Source organism: Hyperolius riggenbachi, chromosome 9 (assembly GCF_040937935.1).
Source record: "Hyperolius riggenbachi isolate aHypRig1 chromosome 9, aHypRig1.pri, whole genome shotgun sequence".
Lineage (NCBI taxonomy): Eukaryota > Metazoa > Chordata > Amphibia > Anura > Hyperoliidae > Hyperolius > Hyperolius riggenbachi.
The window spans coordinates 190,002,480-190,019,779 of NC_090654.1; the positions used below are offsets into that span (position 1 = coordinate 190,002,480).

Below are 17,300 nucleotides of genomic sequence, written 5' to 3' on the forward strand. Positions count from 1 at the left end.
ACAGATTTTAGTCAGTTTATGGATCAAAAGAGGAGGACAGGCCCAGAGCTTGGAGCGGAGGAGCCATGATTGCACAGTACTTTATCAAGTAGTACTGTACATTCGGTACAGTGGTTTCATCAGTATTTGTACTTGATTAGATTTCTGATGCAGATCGAGCAGGGCAAGTTGGTATATGAATCAGTATTACCTTATTGAATTTCTGGTCAGGTAGTGATCAATCACTCGCAGGAACGGATCAATATGGACCCATGCATGACCATCTTAACACTTTAGATACCTACCTCAGTAGAGGGAAGCTTCTGGATAATTCCTTGTCCCTACCAATACAGCGCTTGGAACCTTCAAAGATACTCGGTAGTGGGAAGGCCCTGAATGGTTCAGAGGATTCCCAGATGCTCCTACATTCCTCCGATACAGCACATGGACCCTCTATACCTATGTGACACAGAGATGTGGATGAGCACATCTGGACTGGGCATGAGCCAGTAAGTTCCATGAATGCCCAGTAGAATGTAGCGCTCATGCATGGAAAAAAAGAATCTTGCTTGTGCATTCCAGTACCTGGGCTGGAGCGGTGGGCTGCAGCAGGATCCAAGAAGCATATGGGCCATCCAGAGGCTTTGAATTACTGTGGTAATAATAATATATATATATATATATATATATATATATATATATATATATATATATATATATATATAACCCAATTTAGATGTACTTGAGGCCCCTTTTACACTAGGCCTGTTTCATTGCATTGTGTTACCCTTTCTGCATACAGGGTAACACAACAGCAAGGAAATTCTATGCGGCCGAGTACACTTGCCCCATCGCGTCGCGCCGTAAGTTTCCTATCGGCCGCAAAGTCAACAGCATGTTACCAAGAGACTTCCGCAGAGACAACGGCAGAATACATAGAAGTTAAAGGGCGACACCGAAATTTTACATTCATTGGTGGCGGCAGTGTGGCGCGCATGATTGGAAGGACACAATTATGCCGGGGAGGCCGGGAATCCCAGTGGTGTACTTCCTGTTTAGCAGGGAGTACATCACTGGGTGAGGGGTAGCAATGACCAGTGGGGGGCATGCAAGGGGTTGCACTATGCATATGACCCTGTTGGCACACTCTGCGCCAGGGTCATATGAATGACGATTGTTGTGGTGCGATGCAATGGAGGCGAAGCATCGCACCGCAAACGCACTGGCCAGGTATAAAACAGGCCTAAGGGTAACAGTTCTTGTACAAATATAGGCACAATAACAAATACTTAACATGGTGCGATGACTGTGCAGACAGACATAAAAAGCACCTTATTTTTAGCTGCTGCGCATGTTGCTGACTGACTATCAAGATGGCAGCGCTCATGTATGCAAGAAACCGGGAAAAATAAATCAGCCCCGGAAAAAAGTAATTGCGAAAACATATTGTTGCAAGCTTGTCTTTTACTTCAAGGTACAAAGAATGAAATGAGATGAAAGAATCAGATTTCTGAAGTATAAATGGGCTGAGAAACGGCTTACTTTAACCTTTCCCTTTGATTCTATCCTACAAAAAGAAATACACCAATCTAGCTGAGGGAAAGAAGGATGCGGCAAACCCAGCATGCTCCATGCCACAGTCAGCGAGGCCTGGCTCTGTCACTGCATGACATGCATGCAGACATGACACACACAGCATGCTCTGGTAGTAGGGACATGGCTGAGGATTAGCTGGAGCCTGCAAGGCCAGAACGGATTAGCACAGAGAACTCGTTATCCTGGTTACCAGAATATATTAACAAATTAAAACATCAGAGGATTTCTGAGCAGGCCGCATGAGCTCAGCAATAAAAGGACATGGGGAAAGTGGGGCAGCGCTGCAATGATAAGTGTAACATATTAGATTGTGTATTAAGAGCAGGATGAAGCCAGAGGGAGGGGCTTCATAATACTCTGCATGCTGAAAGATGATTTGGAAAAGCTCTGTATGTCTTCCAAGCTATTTCCCTCACAAAGAGGAGGGAGACAGTTACTGATTCTGAATCCTTTTTCACCTGCCTGAACTGGTGCTGATTAATTAAAGCACTGTAAAAAATTGCACCGAATGCATAACTACTGCCCAGCCAATTTGCGATGCAAAGTTATGCAAATTTACAACCTGTTATAATTTTCTAAAACTGCCCAAAATCCCTGATTTTACTCTAGCATGAATCTGCAATGGCAGCAACACTGTTCTGTGCACATCTTTAAAGGACAACTCAAGTGAGAAGAATATGGAGGCTGCCATATTTCCTTTCAAACAATGCCAGTTCCCTGGCAGCCCTGTGGATCTATTTGGCTGCAGTAGTGTCTGAATAACACCAGAAACAAGCATGCAGGTAGCCTTGTCTGACAATAATGTCAGAAACATCAGATCTGCATATGCTTGTTCAGGGTCTATGGCTAAAAGTATTAAGGCTCATACACACATCAGACTATAGTCTTTGGAAAATGAAAGATCACAGACCAACCTTACCACCCTTCATGTAGTATGAGAGCCATACTCTACACAGTCTTTTCTATGGAGCTGAACTCCCCATCAGAAAAAAATCTTTGCAAGATGCTGCACAGAAACATGCTGCACACACTCAAAAGATCTGTAGCTGCAAAAGATCTGTTCCTGCCAAAAATCCATCCTTGCAAATTGCAATGATAGTCTATGAGATCTGCAGATCATCATACAGGCCTGGTGCACACCAAAAACCGCTAGCAGATCCGCAAAATGCTAGCAGATTTTGAAACGCTTTTTCTTATTTTTCTGCAGCGTTTCAGCTAGCGTTTTGCGGTTTTGTGTAGCGGTTTTAGTATAGTAGATTTCATGTATTGTTACAGTAAAGCTGTTACTGAACAGCTACTGTAACAAAAAACGCCTGGCAAACCGCTCTGAAGTGCCGTTTTTCAGAGCGGTTTGCGGTTTTCCTATACTTAACATTGAGGCAGAAACGCCTCCGCAATCCAAAATCTGCAGCAGCCCGGGAGTATGCGTTTCTGCAAAACGCCTCCCGCTCTGGTGTGCACCAGCCCATTGAAATACATTACCCTAGCGGATCCGCACCCGCAAGCAGATCGCAAACCGCAGCGGAAACGCTCCGGTGTGCACTAGGCCACACACATGATTTAACTGACATTCATCTGCAGATCAAGCAATCATCCGCAGATCTGAAAATCCATCCTGGTGGATATCATCTGCAGATGAATGTCAGTTAAATCATGTGTGTATGATGATCTGCAGATCTCATAGACTATCATTGCAATTTGCAGGAATGGATTTTTGGCAGGAACAGATCTTTTGCAGCTACAGATCCTTTGAGTGTGTGCAGCATGTTTCTGTGCAGCATCTTGCAAAGATTTTTTTCTGATGGGGAGTTCAGCTCCATAGAATAGACTGTGTAGAGTATGGCTCTCATACTACATGGAAGGGGGTAAGATTGGTCTGTGATCTTTCATTTTCAAAAGACTATGGTCTGATGTGTGTATGTGGCCTTAGAGGCTGAGGATCAGCAGGATAGCCAGGCAACTGGTATTGCTTAAAAGGAAATAAATATTGCAGTCTCTCTTTGTTGTTTGTTTCACACACCTGCTTATTTCAGGTGTGTGATTTAGACATTGGTGCAGTCAAAGAGATTAGCAGGACAGCCAGGCAACTGGTATTGTTTAAAAGGACATACAGCCTGCTTTGTGCAAACCTTCCACTGATGCCAACAGGACTAACAAATAAGTACGGTGACCAGACGTCCCGCTTTAGCTGGGACACGTCCTGGGTTCGGATTCCCCTGTCCCAGGCTGCGCTATGTCCCGGCCGCAAGACTCTGGCCACCATGTGGAAGGGCGCTCGGCCGAAGCTTGCCTCCTGTCCCCCCACCAATAGAGCATCCGCTTGAGCTCCGCCCCGCCACCTGCTCTGCCCACCCTCCCTGAAGCCGGGTATATGCGCCGCATACTTCCGGTTCTGCGTTCCACATGGACTGCAGGAACCGGAAGTAAGAATGGCGCATGACTCCCAGCAAAGCGAAGACTCTCCTCGCCCACCTGCTTTTACCCCCGCTCCCTGCTCACCTGGCTGCTTTTACCCTCGCTCCCTGCCCGCCTGGCTACTATGCCCAGGTACCTACGGGGGCAACTACCTACGCCTAGCTACCTATGGGGGAACCTACCTACGCCTAGCTACCTATGGGGGTACCTACCTACGTCTAGCTACCTACGGGGGCACCTACCTACGCCTAGCTACCTATGGGGGCACCTACCTATGCTATGCCTAGCTGCCTATACTGGGACACCTACTTATGCCTAGCTACCTATGGGGGCACCTACTTACACCTAGCTACCTATGGGGGCACCTACCTACGCCTAGCTATCTACCGGGGCACCTACCTACACCTAGCTGCCTATACTGGGATACCTATCTACGCCTAGCTAACTATGGGGGCACCTACCTACGCCTAGTTACCTATGGGGGCACCTATCTACACCTAGCTGCTTAAACTAGGACACCTACCTATGCCTAGCTACCTACGGGGGCATCTACCTACGCCTAGCTACCTATACTGGGACACCTACCTAGTACCCTCCTCCCCACTTAGTTTCTGTCACCCTCCACTACACCCCATTAGTATCACCCACCTCCCAACCCAGTCAGTGTCGCCCTCTTCCCACCCAGTGCTATCCTCCTCCCCACCTAGTGTCATCCTCCTCCCCTTCCAGTCAATGTCACCCTCCTTCCACCCAGTGTCACCCTCTCAGCCGCATCCAGTGTCACTCTCCCACCCTACTGAGCAGCTCCATCCCGCCAGCACCCAGTGGGGCAGAACATTTAATTAAATGTCTAAGGTAACATTTGCTGCATTTTTATATGTGTATTTTTCATGTGTAGGGGATAATGCTTACTGAATTTTAACATGTGTGGGAGTTACCGGTAATATTTGCCTAATTTCCGATTTGCTGCATTTCATATGTCAAAAGTAACGTTTGCCGCATTTCATGTGTTAGGGACATTATTTGCTGCATTGATTTGTCGTTAGTAGGGGTTGTTGCATTTCATGTTCTTGCATTTGATGTGTCAGAGGTAACGGTTGTTGCAGTTTATGTGTCAGAGGTAACGGTTGCTGCATTTATTACTTGATGGTCATAGTTGGCTACATTTTCTGCTTTGGGATTATTGTTGCAGCATTTGACATTCTGTTGTCGTCTCATGATTACTAAATGGTATGCTAATACATAGCATCAGTTTCTGCTGATTTATCATCTGCACATCCATGATGCAAATCTTCTGTCTCACCACATCATGGCGGAAACACTGCTTCCTTATGTGTTTGTGGAATGATGTCTAATTATCCTTAGGCTCCCTGCACACTGCATGCGATGCAGTGATTCCGATTTTTTTTATCGTTACTGCATACTGTGTTTTTTCTACGTTTTTCTGTTGATAGCATTCAGGGAAAATTGGAATCGCAAATCGGATTTGCAGTGTGCAGGGAGCCTTAGAATCCCTTTGCCTAACTGTTGTGGGAGGAAACTCTGACCTGCCGCCTCACTGTTATGTGTTACATTAGTTAGCCCCGCCCACATGACATCATGACCACACCCATTTTTTTTGCCCTGACGTAACTTAGCACCTATACTGCCCCGTAGTATGTTATTCCAATGACAGGTGCACTTTCACATTAGGCACCAGTAAATATTGTAATGATTAAATACACCAACCTGCATTATTTCCCAGATCAGTATCGGTCCTTATCCACCACTGGCCTCTGTGCGCAGTGACAGAATTACACAGCCAGATGTGGGCTATTATCCTCTCTCCTATCAGCAGCTACAGGCCAGAACCTTCACACTGTACTGCTGATCCTCTTCCCAAATACTGATGGGGTGGACTGTGCTGCCATTTAACGCATGCGTCTTTCATTGAAGAATGGGACATTCATAATTCATGTAAAGCACAGATACAAAGCAGCTCAATCCATGGAATGTTATTTAAAATGGACCTGCCAAAATGACTGCAGAGCCTAAAATCATCATTGCCTTGGGAGGTTCTGTAAGCTGAAGCTTTCAAGAGCCATTACGCTAATCTTAAATACCCTCACACCAGCTATTTCCAGCCAAACTAATCACATGCTTCCTATTCAGCCAATCATTTCTGTTTCTTTTCAGTAATACACCCTGAATAATGACCACATCTGTGCCCAGGCCAGGTAGGCTACAGTTTAGGGCAGAACACCTCCCAGGGGCAGCATCTGGCTGCTACGAATTCATTTTTACAGCTCATTCAAGCCTACCTATAGCCTATTTCTTTTTTAATTTGTTATGTTATTCAATAAAAGGATAACAACAATAAAAATGACTTCAGTTATACATCTCGTACAAAATAGATTATGCTATAGAGAGAAGAAAAATGGTCAATATTCTGTTACAGAAATGGCACTGGAACTGGCAGGGACGGATTTACCTTAAGGCACTGTAGGCACGTGCCTAAAGGCGCCTGATGTTAGAAGGCGGCTCACTCCCCTCCCCAAGTGCCTCCCTCCGCATGCAGAGTCCTGATGTGAGTGTAAAAGAGAGGTTACTTACCCTGTTTTTGGCATTCCACTGACAAGATCTCCCTTCAGTCAGGGGCACCTCTAGCTACTTAATACTGAGATTCCTTTATCTAATACTTGGAGCACCTCTAGATACTTAATATTGAGGGTACTTCTGGCAGCCTAATACTAAGGGGCACCTATAGCTACCATATCTATGAAGGGCAAGGGAAGTAGGGGAGGAGTGACACTTGCGGTGCAGTTTGCTCGGGGTTTGTAGGTTCATGGAAGGCAAAGTCTAAGGTGCCAGGACATATGTTCCTGTAGGCTCCTGTGAGGTGAATTCAGGCCTTGGAACTGGTATACAGCATTATGAATATTCCGTGAGCTGTGTTATAAATCAGCATACACATATTGCAAGAGGATATGGTCATATAGTCAATTGAACAATTACATACATTTGAAATTTAAACAAAACTCAGTTGAGCAACAAGCGCATTTGCCAAACCAGGTAAAGGGGTGGTTGGCCCACGATGCCAAGTGACGCATTTGCGTCAGGCGGCATGGGACCTGGGGCGGCATTCCGTTCGCCCCCCCCCCCCACCCCACACACACACTCTCGGACCCTCCCCTGCAGCCACTGCTTGTGTTAAGCTACATACACACGGGGGACAATTGTCCCCTGTTGCACGCACGCACGCGAACAGGGAGCGACTGCTCCCTGCCGGTGGCAGCTGTCCACACGTCTCGCCAGAAAGGCAGAGACGCGGCGGAAGCTGTTTATGAATGGAGCATCCCCCGGCCGGATGCTCCATTCACTCGCGTAGGTCTCCTGTCATACTCACGCGGGACTAGCGACAGTTCCGGCGAATTTTGCTGGGCATTTGCGAACACAAAACTGTTTAAAATTGAATGACTTCAAGTATCAGGGTTCACCAATGGGATAGTTGATGTTGTTCTGGGGAGAACCATTTTAAAGAGACACTGAAGCGAAAAAAAAAATGATGTTATGATTTGTATGTGTAGCACAGCTAAGAAATAAAACATTAAGATCAGATACATCAGTGTAATTGTTTCCAGTACAGGAAGAATTGAGAAACTCCAGTTGTTATCTCTATGCAAACAAGCCATTAAGCTCTCCGACTAAAGGTGCGTACACACGTCAGATAAAAGTCTTTGGAAAATGAAAGATCACAGACCAATTTTACCCCCTTTCATGTAGTATGAGAGCCATACCTACACAGCCTCTTCTATGGAGCTGAACTCCCCATCAGACAGAAATCTTTGCAAGATGCTGCACACAAAGATGCTGTACACATGCAACAGATCAGTATCTGCAAAAGATCTGTTCCTGCAAAAGATCCATTCCTGCAAAATGCATTCATAGTCTATGATATCTGCAGATCCCATACACACCTTGTTTAATGGACATTCATCTGCAGATCAGACAATTATCTGCCGATCTGAAGATCCAACCTGGTGGATCTAATCTACAGATAATTGTCTGTTAAACAAGGTGTGTATGAGATCTGCAGATATCATAGACTATGAATGCGTTTTGCAGGAATGGATCTTTTGCAGGAACAGATCTTTTGCAGATACTGATCTGTTGCATGTGTACAGCGGTCTTTGTGTGCAGCATCTTGCAAAGATTTTATCTGATGGGGAGTTCAGCTCCATAGAAAAGACTGTGTAGAGTATGGCTCTGATACTACATGAAAGGGGGTAAAATTGGTCTGTGATCTTTCATTTTCCAAAGACTTTTATCTGACGTGTGTACCCACCTTAAGTTAGTCATGGAGAGGGCTGTTATCTGACTTTTATTATCTCAACTGTTCCTGGACTATTTACTTTTCCTCTGCTAGAGGAGAGGTCATTACTTCACAGACTGCTCTGAAAGACTCATTTTGAATGCTGAGTGTTGTGTAATCTGCACATATTATAGAATGATGCAATGTTAGAAAAAACACTATATACCTGAAAATAAAAGTATGCAAATATTTTCTTTGCTGCTAATCTTCTAGTAATTATTCATAGTACACAACCAATTCGCTATATCATATATTTTTTTTCGCTTCAGTGTCTCTTTAAGATAATTACCTTCCTAGCTAGGAGCAGTGTTTCACGCAAAAATGTGCTATGATAATGTTGTCCATTGACCTATTCCATTAATCCAAACAAGCATAGCTTGGGGTTGAAGTTCAAATGTATGACAGTTATCTTAAGGCCCGTAACCACAATGCGATTTTCCCAATGACGGGCGATACTTTGAGCGACATGGGATTATTTCCGCATTCTTGCAACGTGGGTACAGGCATGACATTGTATATAGAATTTGTTTAATCCTGTAACAACTTGTAACTATTTTTATCACATTGTCCCTCCCTACTGGCCTTGCTCAATTTTGGTTTAGTGTTGGTTTAGGTAGGTTCAAAATTAAGTCTGCCATTTATAAATGGTTAGTGTTACTGTGTCATCCTATGTCCAGGGTAAGGGGGTGCCTAAATTAAATTTTGGGAGGGGGGTGTCATTACTCTAAGCTGATTCGACTCAGTCCCAGAACTGTATTGCCATGTGCCTCCCTGGGGCTCCAGGACCTGTCTCCCCAGTATTATATAACTGAGCTGTGATGTAGCACTGCCCTTCCAGAGCCAGGAGGGAGGACGGAATGGGAGAAAACAGGCCTCAGCAGTCACATGACCACCCTTTTTCTAATTTTAGCACAAGGTAATAGCAGGGTGTGGATTAATGATCTATTTTATTTAAGTGAAGCATATGGAATAAGTACTGTATACTGTATATCTATAATAAATGAAAAACAGAAATCCATAATTTCTCTCACGCTCTCATAGTGTACAGATGGTGTTTCCGATTATTAGCAGCAATTTCTATTGACATATTTTGCCCTTGTTCCAAAACTGAGCACTCATTACCCCACCTGCGTCTTTACCCTAGACTGGTGTAATTATACAAACGGGCTTCGCAATATTATTGCCAGTATTTATTTCAATGTTTACATTCTAACAGACAAAGCAATTTGCCCTGGATATATTTCCTTCATAATTGATGGCTCTCACATACATATCCTCTCTCCCATGATGCTCTCCTGCCCATGGATTATTCATAGTCATCCCGTAAAGCGCACAGAAAGCATGGTGTGACGCAGTCTCAGCGCTGCCCCTTTAAGAGCAGTCTCCCAGCCTGTTGTGCCGTCAGACATCCCATCTAGACATGCAGCAGTGTGTGCTAGCAGGCAAGCTATGCAGATCAGTGACAGAAACAGCCTTCTGTACCACCCAGCTGCCAGTTATTATCAGAGCCAGCCTTAACCCCTTCCCTGGCAGACTGGGCACGCTACAAAACGAGAAGAAATCAGGCTGCCAACAGCTAGCAGACAACAGCACCACTCCCTAATGTCACAGACTAAATAGTCTGCAAGGATTACTCAATATACAGAATTTCTGTGTATTTACTTTCAAATGCATCTTTTTGCCATGGAATGTGGAATTTTAAGACTGGTAGTTTTTGGTGCAGAAAAACTACTGGTAATTTAAAAACATTTTAAATGTTGCAAATGTGATACTAAAATACATTTTGAAATTGCCTTCAACCACAACCTGTTTCTCTCCCAATAATGAATTTACATTTTTACTATCAATTTTGTGTCAGCTAGTAGCTTTGGGGTTAATTTAGGGGTATACTAGTGATGGTCATGTCTAGGAGAACTGATGGAGAAGCATGTGATCAGTTTGGTCAGGTGATAGATATGTAAAGGCCCGTACACATGCTCAGCCATGACTGTCGTCTGATTTTGGTCTGTTGGACGGCGATCAGGCATCTGTACGGGTGGCAAACTGGTATTGCTTAAAAGTAAATAAATATGGCAGCCTTCATATCAAATCAATGATAGCTTTATTGGCATGGCCATATCCATATCCATATCCATATCCACTCTAACCTTCCCCGGCCCGGCCTGAATCTCTAACTGCCGGGTCGGTCAGCCGATTCCTGCCTCTGCCTGCCCAGGTTCTTTATCCGTAAAGGGACTGTGGACGTTTTAGTGCACCTTATTATTACCTGACTGCCCTGCACAGCAGTGAAATGGCCAGTACGGTCCTGACCACTGCATTTCTATCTTTGTATTTGTATGCGTTTTGCGTCTGTCCTTCTCTGTCTGTCTTTACACTGCCTATGCCATGTGTACCACAAATAATTCCGATTACAGCTCTTGCTGTACTTGGCGAAATAAAACTGATTCTGATTCTCTTGCTACAGTTGTCCTTTAAAGCGGATCAGAGATGAAAAACTATCTATAACAAGTAACTTGTCTATAGATCTTCTCTAACGTTTAGATAATTTACACAGCAAATCTAGCTGCAAACAGCTTCAACAGAATATGATTATTTCTTCCTGTAATACAGTGACAGCGGCCATGTTCTGTTTGTAAAAATTACACACAGGTAAGCTGATCTGCATCTCCAGCCCTCGGCCTGTAAAAACCTAATTCCCCCTCCTCCCCTCTGCCTCTGACATTTCTGGCTAGTAACACCTCCCCCTCCTCCTGCCCAGACTGAGCTCCCATAAGCCCTTGCTACTGTCTGAATATGCCAAGGCACTCTGAAAAGCTGTGGGCGAGGCTTGTTTAGTTTATAGGGAATTAGCGTATTAAAATAAAAACAAAAAAAGTATTTGGCTTGAGGAATGCCCTATAAACTATATAAAAGGAACACAATTATGCAATAAGTAAAAGTTTATCTCCACTTTTTTAAGTCTCTGATTTGCTAGTCAAGATCATGTGCTAAAGCAGGATGTGATCAGAGCTCTGCAAATCTATTAGCTGATCAAACAAATCTCATGCTCCTCCAAGAATTTTCCTAGTCACAATCATCACTAGTAGATAAAAGTGAAACATTTAAATGGCCCAACAAACCTAAACCAGATATTTTTTTAAAAAAGTGTTCTATTAGGTGGCAATGGTTTGCACTCTTCACCTGGGTCACGTCAGAATATGATAAAAAGTTAGTGCATCAGAATTTGTTGTGCCTTTGCAGTTTCATAAGCCAACCCCATGTTGCCTCTGTCTGTGACCATTTTCTAATAAAGATTGGACTCTTTTAACGTTTAAGTTGAGCAGATTTCAAGTACAGCTTCAAAATTTTTAACTACCATTCTTACTGTGGGCGTCGCACAACTAATTTCCTAACCATTCAGCGAACCCAATATGTTCATATCAATTAGCTGAGGGATGCGGATGTTTTTTCAGCTCAGACAGAAAGATTTTAGAAAACTCCAGTCCAGCTCAGGTTTGTGGGATCACATATGTTCTTCCCTAATCTCTGACATTAGTAATGGAATCCTTATGACAAAGTAGTGTCTTTCACTGTTTACTTGCAGCAGGCTGCACAGAATCCCCATGCTTCTGCCAAACACTCCAGCCTGCCATCTGTCAGCCAGGGAATGCATTTTGGCTGCAATCTAATGCAGCCAAATGGCAGCGTTTATAGCACCATTTGTCAAGTGGTGCAGTTACCTGGAGACAAGTGTCTAGTTTTACTTTCACCCTGGAGCATTATCACATAGCTGAGCATTCACTGAGCTTTGTATTTTGATCTCTTAGTGACATGACTACGTTCTCTGCGAATATTGGCATTAAAGAGTAACTGTTAGCCCCAAAAATGAAATTTAAATCTCTATTGCAATCTTTTATTTACTATTTAAGTGAGCCAAAAAGGCAATGCAGAAGTTAAAAATCAATCTATTTTTTTTTTACTATGTAGCCTTTTCCCCAAGCTCCGGACGCAAAGCCGCATATCAGATACTGATGAGCATGCAGAGCATGCCTATGTCTGCCCGACCCCCCTCTCCCCCCCAGGACCAGGTGCCGATATATTCTCACCCCAAACAGCTGACCGCTCTGACACGGAGAGAGAGCGGGAGCACTTCCAGCGCCGCCACCGCAGAGCAGCCGCCGCCGTGCATCCCTCTTACATGTGATTCTCTCACATGTGACTCGGCGGCGGCTGCTCTGCGGTGCCCCCTCATGCTTCTGCCAGCACCGATAATGTGAACAACGGGCATGTCTAAACCACATTCAATTTAAATTTTGATCATAATACAGGTTGTAAATGCCATTGGTTTTAATAAACTTCATTTGTTTTGATGACCAAATTTCCCAACTAATCTATTAAAAATATCATGCAGTGTATATTGAGGAGAATATGAGACAATGCATTGTCTTACTTCAGGTCAGTGCACTTGTAGAGCTTTTTTGTCAATTCCTTCTCTGTTTATCAGCATGCTCCTATAGCTACTCAATGGCCAAGTGTTTCAACATGGAGACTGCAACTATGCTTTACATCTCTTCTGTCACAAGTCTACTTTTAGTTCATTACACATGCAAAAGTGGCACGGTCATAACATCCTGTTACGCAATTTATTATAAAAACAAACAATACAGTTTCCTTTTTATCATTGAGGGCCCTTTTCCACTAGCTACGTTTTGCCAAAAATACAAAACGCATGCGTTTGCGGATTCTTAAGTGCAGTCTGTTTAAAATAAGGATCTTGGGTGGCCTTTTCCACTGCTGCGTTCCGATTAAAAAAAAAACTGCAAACGCATGTCTGTGCGATTATGATGCGTTTTGTGTTTCAATGTAAAGTATAGGAACGCATGAAAAATGCACAGAAATGCATTTGCGTTTTGTATTGATTTATCCACTAGTATCTATTTTTAAAAATCAAGACAACACTTGCTAATCAGAAAAACGCAAACGCATAAAAACACATCAAAATTGGTCGCAAACGCATGCATTTGCGTTTTGCAGTGGAAAAGAACCTAATCAGGTCTGATCAGCCATTGCTAAACAAGTAAACAATAATACTAATGTACCTTTTCAACATAATTGCAATGAGAGGACCATCTCTGGTAAGATCCAATTCAAAGTATTACCAGCAAGCTGCACAAACGATGTGCCTACTACCCCCTACAGATCACTGCTTTCAAATGCTGAGATTTCACACAACACTAGTTAGCAGAGAACATCACAGAACTTTCATCCCTCACAACCAATCAGGAGTCATCCCTCCCTGGTCCAGCTGCAAAGAATTGCTGGCATCCAATTAGTTGCTAGGAGCAACAGCACATCCGTGCTCCTTGCACAATAGTCAATACAACCCACAAAGAACATTTTTCTTCTTGACAGAACAATAAAGTTTAATTTTCAGATAAGCAGTACAGCACCTGCTGTCTCTCAAGACCCAATGCGGGTTCCAGTGCAAAATCAGATTTCTCCCTGGTCTAACTGAATTTTGGCAAGAGAAAGAGGAGTCTCTGCAAGGAATGCAATTCATTAAACCTGAGCGGTCCAAATTCTAACCTGCATTGCAGAGGCAACACAAAAGGCAGACACGCTTCCTGCTAGCATTGCTTTGAACAGTTCTATTGTGCAGCTGGCATCTGGACCTGAACTCAGGCTATTGGTATCCAATGACCCTTCCTTTCTTGTTTTACAAAAGGACACCCATTCAGGAATCGGCCTCACGTAAAGCCTGAGAGATGAATTAAATAGGCAGCATTGGCCATCTGTCCTTCCTAGCTGCCTCACACTGCTTCTGTTTCAATGCATCTAACCTCCCCTCCTCCCCAAGCAGTTGGCACCAATCCACTGCACCTTAACCCTTGCCAGGCTGCTAGGACACCAACATGTGTCATCATCAAGCAAAATAGAAAATAGTAAAAAGAAAAAGCATCGCCACTTGCCTGATCCCTGGTGATAGGCAGCTAGAAATAGAATAATCCAGTTTATCTGCAGCAGAGGAAAATGGAAGAGCACAGAGGAGGTTTTTTTTTACAAACCCGTATGAGAGACAAGGAGGGACAGGCAGCGAGTTTGCTGCGGCTGGGAGAAACCGGGGAGAATGCAGAAGCCCTCTCTATTATTGGTGACACTTCCAGCACATGACAATATCCATCTGGATGGAAGCAGGGAGTGTGTGAGCTAACAGCATTACATCACAGCTCCTCTGGCCCAGCTGACTGAAGCTACCAGAGGCCGGCTACACTGGAATAACACCCAGTGCCAACAAAAGGAGGTTTTATTTATTGGCACAGGCGGTGGACGGGCCAGGAGGTAATCGATAGCAGGAGGGGAAAAAAGGATGCTGAGGATTAGTGCATACAGATACAGGATGCTTGTTGCCGTGGGATACATTTCATGACATGCATGCTTTTATAATGGGTTCTAGTGTTTTTCCAGCTGAGGGGAGGCGGGGACTAGTAAAACATACAAGAAGAGCTGGGTGTGGCTTCCATTCCTCTATTCAGTCCTGGAATGTTAGCAAAAATGAAAATGATTTAATCGCAACTCCCAGCTTGACACATTTTGATGAGATAATGATATTTTTTTAAAGGGTGGAACATTGAATGTGTGCATTTTTACAGAATGCATAAACCATATACCATATGTATTAGTCAGGCAGAGGAGCTTGCATTCTGATTCCCAGCGCAACAGGCAATGCAGGGTCTATTATGACCAGTGTGCATGCATTATTAGTATTTTTATGGCACCAACATGTTCTGTAGCGCTGTACAAAGTACAAAACAAACATTGGGGAACATACATAATTCAAAACTCCGTACAATCAGGACATCTAGCAATACTAGTACAAGCACTTATATAGTTTATTTATTTATTGTATTTATAAAGCACCAACATATTACGCAGTGCTGCATAGTTGATGTGTTATATATATACACACACATACCGGACACCGGCATATAAGTTAAAATATAGAGTTTGGGATATACTCGCCATATAAGACTACCTCTCTTCCAACGCACACCAAATAAATAAAATAACATCATATACTGGTGCTATGTATGAGCAAATACTGGTGCTGTACTGTATGTGGTACCCAGTATATAGGCGATTGACTGGTTGGATTAGTCAACTCTCCCTCTCCCTAAGCGGATTGGTCAGCTCTCGTTGTCTACCGGTCTATCAGAGCGGTATGGAAGAATAGATTGTGCTTTGCCCATAAAATACGCCTCTTTCACCCTTCTGTTCCACCCTTGTATCCAATTTACCTCCTTCTCTGCCTCTCAGATCTCGCACATGTGCACCTGCGCCGCATCACTACAGTTCTCAGCAGCAAGATCTGAGAGGTGGTAACTGGATAGGGAGTATCACCCGGCACCAATGACAACCGGTGTATAAGACGACCCCTGACTTTTCAGATGATTTTCAAGGGTTAAAAAGTAGACTTATACGCCAGAATATACTGTATATCAAACACACACACACACACACACACACACACACACACACACACACACACACACACACACACACACACACACACACACACACACACACACACACACACACACACACACACACACACACACACACACACCCCTCTACAATTCCAAGACTACCTCCCATTCTCATGTGTACAGAAGGAGTGGACTCGTGCCTGTGGCCAGCTGTCACATCATCTGCCTCACACCCAGCATGTGTGACCCTTGTGTGAACTTGAACCATTGTGCACACTGCTAACTTGGGGGTCAGGGGTCACAGGAAACGGGTGTCTTTTATAGGAGACAATAAGCACTATATGTCCTGATACAGAGCAATGCACATTGTTTGATTATTATTGAAGCCGGACTCTATGCACAGATCACAGTCATATTAATAAGTAAAATGCCTAAAGGTATTGTTGTATTGTTAAATGAGGTTTCTGTTGCTAAAATATTTTTTTTAAGTGGCCTGAAGCAGCCCAGCTGAAGGAATTAACAGCAGGACTTGGAGCCTTCAGCTATATCAAATGTTCTCCTTGAATATGAGCTTTTTTCCAGAAATGTTACTACAGAAGAAACAGATTTAAACTAACTTAGAGAATTATGTCTGCTTATTGCATGTTTGGGAATACACCAGGATTTGCAATGCATACAGTTTTCTGCATTGCACATACATCATTGTTTCATTATTTTATTACTGTACCTGGGTAGCTGGGGCTGCAATGCTGACTTTCTATGCTATTGTCAGATACTGCTCTCAAATAGTAAAATGGATTAGGTTCAGGGTAATAGATAGCCAAGGACTGTAATATAGTACAGCAAAAAACACAGACAACATATGTTCTTTGTACATTCACGAATATAAATGATGCTTTTCATTCGTAAGAAGAAAGGAAGATCACAGGTAGGTTTGGCTAATACCATGTGGGAGTGCTGCGCAGGCCGTATTGGATGTATGCCCTGTACTACTCCAGGGTCTATTGAACAGTCTACTGCCACAGTGCAGCAATGTGTGCCCTGCATCTGATGAATGGCAAAGGAATCCACTTAACATGAAAGCAGCACTGGTGTGAAGTTTCAGCAGCGAACCACAACAAATAAAACGTGCAACACATGTAAAGGGGCAACATGCAACACGTAAAAGGGCCCATAGGAAGGCCTGGGCACTTTCTGAAGATCAGCTGGTCCGCTGTGGTAAAGAACAGCGCCAAAGACATTCCAGTCATTGGCCCATTTCCATTCAGCCACTACCCACCCCCATGTCCTCTGCAACCCGAGGCCCCGTTCACACCTAAAACTGCAAAACCCCAGCAATTACCGCTAGCGCTTTGCGGGAGTGATTTTTCCACGATTAACGCGGAAAAATCACTGGACACTGCAGCGTTTTCGGAGCGATCGCGATTAGTGATGCTATGCATGCTAATCGCGATCGCTAATCGTGAATCACCGGCAAACGCTGCATGTTATGCGTT

The 17,300-nt window shown here is 43.8% G+C and overlaps 1 protein-coding gene across 11 annotated transcripts in view; it reads right to left on the reverse strand.

Moving 5' to 3' along the window:
* The window catches only part of MAGI1 (membrane associated guanylate kinase, WW and PDZ domain containing 1), an 869,123-nt gene that overhangs the window by 374,080 nt on the left and 477,743 nt on the right, over window positions 1-17,300 (reverse strand). The window contains exon 1 of one of the 11 annotated variants that reach the window (XM_068253819.1): window positions 14,290-14,374. The exons of the other annotated variants lie outside the window; for them this stretch is intronic. The gene's annotated coding sequence lies outside the window, so the exon portion shown is untranslated. Of the gene's footprint in view, window positions 1-14,289; window positions 14,375-17,300 lie in introns of those variants that run through there. 11 annotated transcript variants of the gene reach the window in all.